This window comes from Nuphar pumila, chromosome 3, assembly GCF_984573655.1.
Source record: "Nuphar pumila chromosome 3, dmNupPumi1.hap1.1, whole genome shotgun sequence".
Lineage (NCBI taxonomy): Eukaryota > Viridiplantae > Streptophyta > Magnoliopsida > Nymphaeales > Nymphaeaceae > Nuphar > Nuphar pumila.
In genome coordinates, this window is record NC_143251.1 from 91,878,128 (window position 1) to 91,889,202 (window position 11,075).

Here is an 11,075-nt window from a genome sequence, read left to right on the forward strand (position 1 = left end):
ATACTTGGAGATTTACAAATCATTTTCAAAAAGAGCATACATCTCTGCATTGCACAAACATGATTCTTTGTGCATTTAGACTTAGGATAAATTCTTAGGTAATATTAAGGCAAAGCAAAATGCATGAATTCGACCCTTGGTTCGATTACCCCTGGTAAAGGCGCCAGGAACGTTCGAACCTCGTACTGACAAGCGGATCCCATCTCCCAGTTTTCCCGCAAATATTTCAAAACGGAGGCGAGTTATTTTCTTAAATATCTTCAAAATTAAGGTCAAGTGAGACCCCGCAAAATAATTCCTCTTTCTCTTCTTTTCTTTTCTTTTTTCTTCTCTCTTCTTTTTCTGTCTTTTATTTTCTCCCTTCAAAAAGGAGGAAATAGGGATTGGAAAAGGAAAAGAGAAGGAAGAGAGAGAATATTACGAGAGGAAAAGTTTTGCGATGATCACAAATGCCAGATACACGCACCTTCTATTCATGCGCCCGCAACATATTTACAATATGTTGTCTCTTCATGGCCGTTCTCTATGTGGACCTTCGATGTCGTAGGTCCCATCACTCCTTCTGCTTTGAATGGCCACAAATACTTTCTTGCCGCAACAGAATATTTCACCAAGTGGGTAGAAGCTATCACTCTTCGCACAGTAGAAGGCCGACATGTGGTCTCTTTCATCCACAAGAGCATCCTTTGCCGTTTCGGCATCCCACATGACATCGTGTCAGATAATGGCAGTCACTTCAAGAATGAAAAGATGAAGACATTCTGCTTAAAGTTCAAAATCTATCATCATTTTCCGCTCCCTACTATCCTCAAGGGAATGGTCAGGCAGAAGCTACCAACTGTGAACACCCCAAATTTTTCAAAATCTTCTTAAATATTCCCTTTTTGCCCCTAAATTCATTTTTTGAGTAAATGAGTCATTTTAAATCTAAATTCCAGTTCATTTCTCTAGTTTTATTGAAATTAAACTCATTTCATATGTTTAAATTGATTTCGGATCTGGATCTATTGTCCAGATCCAAATTTGAGTCTTTTTGTTCAAATTTTAAATTAAAATTATAGAAAATACCAAAAATAGTTTTAAAATAGCTCGGACAATCCATCCGACATCCGTTTGGATCCATCACGTGTATTTCTCGATTCGAGCTTCAAAAACTCGAACATTTTCTAAAAACTTGGGTCCAAACCCAGTCTTCTGAAGAAATTTCCCGAAATGGTCTGAAATTCTCAGAAAACTACTTTTGTAAATATTTCTCAGAAAAATACAAAAAAATTAGTGTTTAAACCTTTGTTTTCGTGTAAAAACTTAGATTTTTGTTCCAAAAATACAAAAAAATGGAAAAATCATGCAAAAAACAAAAAAAAAATTAAACTACGAGAAAAGTAAGTGGTTTTTGAAGAGTTTTGCCGAAAAACTCACCTTGAACCATTTTACAAAAAAAAACTTTAGAAAAGGAGCCCCCTCTTTGTAAATTTGGAAAAATGGCAAAACGGCCATCTCCCGCGCGTTCTTCCCTCCTCTCTCCATCGTCCGATCTCAAACAAACTCTTCCTCCTTCACCTTCCATCTTCAACCACCGAACCTTCGATTTTCTTTAAAAACGAAGCATCACAGCCTGATGAAAGGGGGGAGATCTCGGCGGAGGGGCATCATCAGCCAAAGAATCCGTCTCCTACCTCTGATTCATTCTTCTCCCTGTTTCTTTTTTTTTGGCATCACCGAAGAAGAATCGACCCTGCAGCAAAAAGCTAACTACATCTCTTCCTTTTTTGATCGAAGTCTTTAGAAGAAGCCGCGCTATCTAGTCGTGAGTAAATATCTTCATCTCTTTTTCTTTTCTTAGTCTTTCTCTTCTTTCTTTCATCCTCTCACGCATTCTTCTCTTCTCGTATACCGTTTTCTTCACTGAAACATCTTTCTGCAAGCCTCATATATAGTGCCGATCTGCTTATTGCAGCATCGGCCTATATTTGGCAAAATCAATGGAACGTATCAGTTCCAACATTTTTTTTTCCCTTTGTAATTTAATTCCGAATCTCTCTGATATTGGCATGTTTTGAATGATTACTTATGTTTGATTTTCTCTTACAATATCGAATACCTGTGATGTATAATATCTTGCTCGTGTGTTGGATTTTTTTTTTTTCTTTTACATTCACTCTGCATCATATTCTATCATCCAAGCCTCTCATTTTTTTTTTGTCCGTCCCCTTTCTATAAGAGTGAAGGGATTTGAAGCAATGTTCCAGATCTCGCTTTGAGTGGGACATTTGAAAAACTACCCAATATCTCTGGAGAGTTTCAAATGCCTCCACCATTGGATTTACCCTTGAACTCATTTGAGAGATCGATTCATGAATCCTCTGGCAAATTGTTAAGCACAGAGTCCACGGCTCCAATTCAATGGTTGGTGTCATCCCCAAAGTCCTGGGAAGGGTTGTTATATCCCAAGCACTCGAATCTGTCCTTCAGCAGATTGGAAGAGATTTTCCAAACAGAGGAATCTATGAAAACCTTATGGTCAACCTATTCCTAGAAAACCCATCATTCTGTGAAAGCGTCCAAGCTTTAGGTGTCCACTTACTATTGAGAAACTCGGTTTTGATGTCACATAATATGATACACTGTCTCATTTGATTTTATATGATATGATAATATGTTCTCTTGAAATAATGTTATATTATGACTGAATATGTTTTGCCATAAATCTAACGAGTATTTGATGCAAGGATATCTCACCCAATAAGGATGGAGACTTCCTGTTCAAGTACAACTATGGTGCAATCATACTCCTTGAAGAAAAAGCTTGATGAGCCATGCTTTCCTAAAGTTCAAATGAAGAGATTGGCTACCTCAAGATGAAGATTTTTTTCTTCTTTAGAGTCATATGTAACAGAACCTTCAGGAACTTGCATATTGCATATTACATACTCATTCATAAACACTATATCATAAAAGTATACGATAGTTTCAAAAAAACTCCTTTTTGAAAACCAATAAGTGTACCTTCTTACAACCTTTTATGAAAAAGATATTTTGTCATATAATAATTGTACCTTCTTACAACCTTTTATGAAAAAGACATTTTGTCATTGTACCTTACACTATATACAAGACAACATGAAAAAAGGAATGTAGGAAAAAGACAAACAAACATAACATCGACTACATGGAGAAAACAAATAAAATATGTTTTTGAAAAGACTCTAGTTTTCCCTCTTTAAAGAAATATTTTTTATAAGAAGAAGACAAAAACATAAAATCGACTACATAAGAAAAACAAATAAAATATGTTTTTGAAAAGACTTTAGTTATCTTCTTTAATGAAATGTTTCTTAATACAAGAAGAAGACAAAAACGTAAATCGGCTACACATAAGAAAAACAAATAAAATATGTTTTTAAAAGGACTCTAGTTACCTTTTTTCATAACCATAGAATGTCGACTTACTTGAAGTCATCATTCTCTCTACAAAGCATTAAATGCCTTCTGTAACAAATCCTTGTTAAATATCCTTCTCAAAGAATGTCGACCTTCTTTTGGTCCTTATTCTCTCTGGAGACTTTGAAAAACACAACATAAAGAAAACACTTGACATGACTATGTACAAATAAATATCTCAAAACACTCATAGTACTTACACTCATTTAAAGCAAAGAAGTACTAATGTACGTCAAATCATTAATTAGAATAAAGACAAAACTACAACCCAACGTTCAATGTACTATTGTAAGAAATAGACTTTTTACATAAAATATGTATTACCTAAAACAATACAACGACTAGTGTACCCTCTATTTTACTCTTATGGAAAAAGGCATTCTCGATCTTCTCTAAAAGATATTTTTGAAATGACATAACATTTCACATTTCAAAAAGTTACAATTCCAAAATGTAACGACTACTTTTTAAAGGCTATATAAACACACTCAAATAAACTATTCAAACATGGAATGAAATAGACGTGTGAGCTTACAAAGAGAAAAATTTCTATTCGTGATTTGAAAAGAGAGCCTTGAAAAAGAAAGAGAAAAAGAAAAAGAAAGAAAAGAGAAAAAGTCAAGTCCAGCTGTTTGAAAAAGAGTATCCTGAGTGACAAACAGAACATTCTTAGAATCCTTCATTCGTGCATTCATATCATTCTGAAGGTTTTATAGGAAGTATTTTAACTCTGTTATTCACTGTACTCCTTCTTTGTTTAAAGAAGTAGACCTCTGTGAAAGAGAGTGTTGCCCTTCTCTGTTGAGAGAAGAAGACCTCTTGGGAAGAGGGTGTGTCCCTTCTCTGTTGAGAGAAGAAGATCTCTTGGGAAGAGGGTGTTGTACCATTTATCCGGTAACTCGGATGTTATAGTGGAATCTCAAGTGGTTTGCTTGGTGACTGGATGTAGGTCTGGATATTGATCGAACCAGTATAACTTCTGTGTTTTATGTGTTGTGCCTTATTGCTTAATTATTTTATTTTATCGATCATAATCATATTTCACTATTCACCCCCCCTCTAGTGGAATTTCATTTGGTATCAGAGCAGGTTTGCTGGTTTCGACGTAACAAGTCTTTCAGCACAAATGGCATCTACCTCTTATGCTCGTGATATTGAAGGTCAACACGCATCTCGTCCTCCTTTCTTCAATGGCTCCAACTATGGATATTGGAAGTGCAGAATGGCTATCTTTCTCAAATCCATAGACTTTGCTGTATGGAAAATTGTTGAGCATCCATACACATCTCCATCCGCAGACTATAACTTATGGTCTGATGAAGAAAAGAAAATGGCAAACCTAAATGCAAAGGCTATGAATGCCTTATATTGTGCCATTGATCAGAATGAATTCAACAGAATATCTATATGTGAATCTGCATATGACATTTGGCATTCTTTGGAGGTTATTCATGAAGAAACCAACAAAGTAAAAGAAGCCAAAATATCATCTCTTGTTAGAAAATATTGAGTTGTTCAAAATGAACAAAGATGAACCCATCACAAAGATGTTTACCAGATTCACCAACATCACCAATGATCTGAAATCTCTGGGTGTAACATATTCCCAGACTGAAAAGGTGAAGAAAATCTTGAGATCTGTCACAACTGATTGGGAGAAAAAGACTACTGCTATTGAAGAAGCTCAAGATTTATCTAAGCTTACATTGGATGACTTAATAGGCAATCTTATGGCCTATGAAGTCCACATGAAAGAAAGAAGGGAAGAAGAGCAACCAGTAAAGAAAACTCTAGCTTTCCCAGCCCTATCTGAGAATGAAGACTCAGATAAAGAATCAGAAATTGCGCTACTTACCAGAAAATTCCAGCGCTTCATAAGAAGGAACCGGCTTCCAAACAGGCACAAGGAAAGAAAAGATCTTAAAGAAGATCCCATGTGCTTTCAATGTAATAAGCCAGGCCACTTAAAACGTGACTGTCCCCTTCTCAAAAGAAAGTCCAGAACTGAGGAACCAAAGAAGAGGTTCTTCAAGAAAAAGGCTCTGTATGCTCAATGGGATGATTCAGAACCATCCACTAGTGAAGAGTCAAGTGATGATGAAGCCGAAACTGCAAATATGTGCTTCATGGCAAACGAAAGTTCGGTAAGTGAAATCTCTGATTTTTCCTTTGAAGAACTTCTAGATGCTTTTCAAGAACTATTTGAAGAATCTAGAAAATTGAGTTTCAAAAATAAAGTTTTAAAATCTGAAAATTTAAAGCTTTCTCAAGAGAATGAAAAACTCAGCAGTGAAAATTCTGAGTTGAAAAAGAAAAATCTTTTGCTTATGTCTGAAATTTCTTCTACTAGCTCCAAAACTAAAAATATGCAAGTAGAAATTTTAGAGCTAAAAAGTAAAACTGAGAACCTCATGAAAACGGTTTTCAAGTTTACTAAAGGTAAAGAGAACTTGGATAAACTCTTATCCTCTCAGAAGGTCTCCTTTTACAAGAATGGTATTGGCTATTCTCATTTCAAAAAACCTTCTTGTATAAATCAAAAGACCACGTTTGTGAAAAGTTCATCTGAACCAAATAAGGAGTATTATAATGATAATCTTTTTAACTCCTCTAAAGAGATAGACAAACCCAAATCCAAATGGATATGGGTTCCAAAGTCTAATAAAAAAGGACCCGATTGGGTACCAAAAAGAAGATTTACTTAATGTTTTGCAGGCTCCAAAGAAGAAGAACAGATGGATACTAGATAGTGGATGTTCAAAGCACATGACAGGACATCCAGACCTTTTTGTTGTTCTTCATCATAAAGAAGGAGGAACCGTCACCTTTGGAGACAACAACAAAGGTTTGATAATTGGTATTGGAAATATTGGTAACATAGACAAACCTCTTATCAAAGACGTTCTCCTTGTTAAAGGCTTAAAACATAACCTACTAAGTATCAGTCAAATGTGTGACACAGGTTATAATGTGAGCTTTAATCATGATGCATGCCTCATAGCTGACACCAATGAAAACATCATCTTAAAAGGTATAAGAAAGAATAATATATATGAATTGTACCTAGAAAACATCACAGAACATTGCCTCATAGCTAATAATGACACTCAACATCTATGGCACATGAGAATGGGCCATGTCAATTCTAAATACATTTCTAAACTAGCTAAAGATAAGTTAGTACGTGGGTTACCCAACATATCTTTTAAAAATGATTATTTTTGTGATGCATGTCAATTAGGAAAATTGTCAAAATCTTCTTTCAAATCAAAAAATGTCATTTCAAGTAAAAGACCTTTAGAGCTTCTCCATCTGGACCTTTTTGGTCCTTCTAGGGTAGCTAGCCTTAATCATAATAGATATGCTTTTGTCATTGTAGATGATCACTCAAGGTTTACTTGGGTAATATTTTTGAAAAACAAAAGTGACACGTTTTGTCAGTTTGAAATCTTATGTACAAAATTACAAAACGAAAAATCGTGTTCTATTGTTAAAATCCGTAGTGACCATGGAGGAGAATTTGAAAATGAACTCTTTGAAAATTTTTGTAACTTGCATGGTATTTCTCATAACTTTGCCTTTCCTAGAGCTACACCTCAAAATGGTGTAGTAGAAAGAAAGAATAGAACCCTTCAAGAATCTGCCAAGACTATGTTCCAACGCAATAATCTTGCAAAATCTTTTTGGGCAGAAGCTGTTAATACTGCATGCTACATAACAAATAGAGTTCTCATTAGACCCTTATTAAATAAAACTCCCTATGAACTATTCTATGACAGAACTCCAAGAATAGACTATTTCAAAGTCTTTAGATGTAAATGCTTTATCCTAAACACAAAAGATAGCCTGGATAAGTTTGATGCTAAATCTGTTGAAGGCATATTCTTAGGATATTCAAGTCATAGTAAAGCATACAGAGTTTTCAATAAGAGTCATAATACTATTGAAGAATCTATGCATGTTAGTTTTTGTGAATCTATTGATCAATCTGTTCATATACAAACTAATGATGATGATGTTGAAAGTACAGATTTATTTTTAGATAACACAGCTAAGTCTAATGAAGATGATCACCAAAGAACCTTTGTCGATATCAAAGATCATCCTCAAAAGCAGATTTTGGGAGAACTAACAAAGGGGGTTCAAACTAGAGCTCAGCTAGAACGGATTACAAACATGACATTCATTTCTCAACTTGAACCAAAGAAGATTGATGAAGCCATCATTGATGAGTTCTGGATGCTAGCCATGACTGAAGAACTGAATCAATTCCAAAGAAATGACGTTTGGGATCTTGTACCTAGACCAAAGGATCATCCAATCATTGGGACAAGATGGATCTTCAGAAACAAGCTAGACGAAACAGGTAATGTTATAAGAAACAAGGCCAGACTAGTAGCTCAAGGATACAACCAGGAGGAAGGTATTGACTTTGATGAAACATTTGCTCCTGTTGCTAGACTTGAATCTATTAGAATGCTCTTAGCATATGCAAGCTATATGGATTTCAAATTATTTCAAATGGATGTTAAAAGTGCTTTCTTAAATGGTTTTATAAATGAAGAAGTCTATGTAAAACAACCTCCAGGATTTGAAAATGAACAATACCCAGATCATGTTTTTAAACTCAAACGTGCTTTGTATGGTTTAAAACAAGCACCTCGTGCTTGGTACGATAGACTTAAAACCTTTTTATTAAAAACTGGTTTTTCTGTTGGCAAAGCAGATTCTACACTATTTGTCAAAGTAGTGAATAATCATACCCTAATTGTTCAAATTTATGTCGACGACATCATCTTTGGATCTTCTAACAACACTCTCTGTGAAGATTTTTCTAAGTCTATGCAGAAGGAATTCGAAATGAGTATGATGGGAGAACTCACCTACTTTCTTGGACTGCATATTAAGCAAACCAAGGATGGAGTTTTCATCAACCAATCTAAGTATGCTCGTGAACTTCTGAAGAGGTTCAACATGAACTCAACTGCTTCAAAATCTACTCCTATGAGCACTACTACTGTGTTGGACAAAGATGAAGATGGTAAGTCTGTTGATACAAAGGTATACCGAGGTATGATAGGATCACTTCTTTATTTAACTGCTAGCCGTCTAGATATAATGTTTAGTGTTTGCTTGTGTGCTAGATTTCAGTCAAATCCAAAAGAATCACATCTTAAAGCTGTAAAAAGAATAATGAGATATTTAAAAGACACAGTTGATTTTGGATTATTCTATTCAAAATCCTCTACATTTGATCTAATCTCATACAGCGATGCTGACTTTGCTGGAAGTAAATCTGACAGAAAAAGCACAAGTGGAACATGTCACATGCTAGGGCACTCTCTAGTATCATGGTTCAGTAAGAAACAAAACTGTGTATCATTATCAACTACTGAAGCCGAATACATTGCTGCTAGCCTAGCTTGTACTCAAGTCATCTGGATGAAACAAACTTTAAAAGATTTTGGTTTAAATTTTGAAAATACAACTATTTTCTGTGATAATACGAGTGATATAAACCTATCTAAGAATCCTATTTTACACTCACGAACTAAGCACATTCAAATAAGACACCACTTCTTAAGAGAACAAGTCTTAAACAACATAATTAAACTAGAATTCATACCCACTAATCAACAATTAGCAGACATATTCACTAAACCATTAAAACATGAAGACTTCACACGAATTAGAAGAGAACTAGGAATATGCAAACTAAGTGACTTATAAATTAATCACACTTATTATAATACTTCTTATAAGTCTTGTTTAAATCTTATTTTAAATTGCTTTCCTTCTTATCGATTTTTAGTTAGTCAAACTAAGTTTCCATATTCACGTATTCTTATAAGACACATTCTTTATGTCTTTCAACTTGTCATCTTTCAAGTACACATCCATTATAACTCCTTGTCCTATCTCCTTTCTCTCATATCCATAAAAACTAATTATATTAAAAGCTATCATAACAATGTTCACATCACTCAACTCCTTTATTATTTTTGTCCTTTATGATAACTTGTCTTACGATAAATTGTTTCACCTCTCTACTTAGTTTATGAGAACTTTTACTTTTCATTAGTTAGAATCGAATGATTTTTTTTGGTCCTTTTATTTTTTTTGATCTAGTTGCTATATTCTCACGTAAATTGCCTTTACTATATCATTTGATATATCATAGATTACGTACACTCTATTATCATCTCTCTCATATACAAATTAAGCCTCCATTCTTGTCAATTCTTGTTTAAAACTTAACCTTATTCTCTAATAACTATGAACTTCCTCAAATCGAGCTTCTTTAAGAATATAAACAATAATTCATATCAATCATAACATTATGTCTTTCATCAATCATGTTTTTTTTTATTACTTCTTTATCCTACACAAAAATCCATATATGTCATCTCATTTCTCTCTATGACAACTCACAATTATTACTCTTCACTCATAAATATTTCCTTGTCTCCTCATTTCATCTCTCGAATATATTTTTTTTATTATATATTTTTGAATCCGACTCCTCCATGTCTATTCTTATTGTTAATCTATCATTTATCAATTCTTATATACTTTTGACTCTTTCTCCTTTTTGTCTCATCATCTCTTTTACCACTAGTTAAAGTCCAAATGTATCCTTCTCATATCTACGTATACTCATAAAAATTGCAAATATGAAAACACATTAATCATAAAACATTTTTTTTAGGCACTCTTTTCTTTAAAATGTCATATCTTTCAAAGTACACATCACATGATCACCCTATGACCTATTTCCATAAAAACTATTTCTATATTAAATAAGCAATCATGACTTTTCTTTCCATCCGTGACCTTGCCTCTCTCTTATTGTATATCTCACTAAAATCGAGAATCATTAAAGTCTTGTCTCCAAGCAAACCTTTATTTATTCTACCTCTACTTTATGTCATATCTTAATCAAGTAAATGTTGTCCTTTATCACCTTTCTCTCCTCTCTACATATCCATATCATCTTTTTATTCACGTATTTAGAATCCCTCCACATAGAGTAAAAAGTTGTTTGTTTTATTAGGCCATTATTTTCAAGATCAATCATTTTTTTTTTATTCAACATGACACCCCATACTCTATTAATGGTTTCTCTCACTAGTCGATAAACTCACCCATAGTAAAATCTATATATTTCAATACTATGTCCTCCTCAATCTAATATAATACACTATCCTCAAAACATTGATTTGATTTATCATTCACAAGTCTCTTACCTTACTACTCACGGATTTCCTTATTTGACTAAAATCTAAAAATTACTCACTTCCAATGTCATTCATTTTATATCAACAATTATTTTCTTCTTTCTATTTAATCAATTGGTTCATCTCTTACCATTCCATTCGAACTTTTCTATCCTTCTACAAACTTTCTCTCGGTTCAAGCTCCTTTCTCTCCTAGTGCTTTATTTTCAAGACATTCGATAATGGCTTTCTCCTCTACCAATGTAATCACCTCCGCCAATCTAAGGTATCCTGATTTGTTTCACAACTACAACTCACTCTGCTCTCGCCCCATTCATGAAGGAAAATTGATCAACTTTGACGACTTCATGTTCTTCGACTTAGACACCTATCTCCCTGAACTCAAACCTCTCATAG